Raw genomic sequence first — 364 nt, forward strand, 5'->3', positions numbered from 1 at the left:
GCACTGGGAAGGGGTGCCCGGCAGTGTCGCACCCCGGCTCGTTGGTCTAGGGGTATGATTCTCGCTTAGGGTGCGAGAGGTCCCGGGTTCAACTCCCGGACGAGCCCTGCTTTTGGGGACAGCCGGGGTGAAGCTGCCCGGCCAGTGTAGAGCTTACCGGGGACTCAGCCAGGGACACCCTGCAGTTGCAGAGGCCTTGATCTTATCTGTAACACAGAGGACTGTCCCCCTGTAGGAATGAGGCCATGAGAGACGTGGTAAAGAGCTTCACAGAGTCACAGAACCATGGAATGGTTTGCTTTGGAAGGGACCTTAAATCTCATCCAGTTCCAACCCCCTGCCATAGGCAGGGCCCCCTTCCCAT

General features: G+C 58.8%; 1 non-coding gene across 1 annotated transcript; it reads left to right on the forward strand.

Moving 5' to 3' along the window:
• Positions 1-35: 35 nt before the first annotated feature.
• On the forward strand, positions 36-107 carry TRNAP-AGG. Its single transcript has one exon. It is a non-coding gene; the product is annotated as a tRNA-Pro (tRNA).
• Positions 108-364: the final 257 nt, after the last annotated feature.

The sequence above is a fragment of the Nestor notabilis genome, unplaced genomic scaffold (genome assembly GCF_000696875.1).
Source record: "Nestor notabilis isolate BGI_N333 unplaced genomic scaffold, ASM69687v1 scaffold19580, whole genome shotgun sequence".
NCBI classification, from domain to species: Eukaryota; Metazoa; Chordata; class Aves; order Psittaciformes; family Psittacidae; genus Nestor; species Nestor notabilis.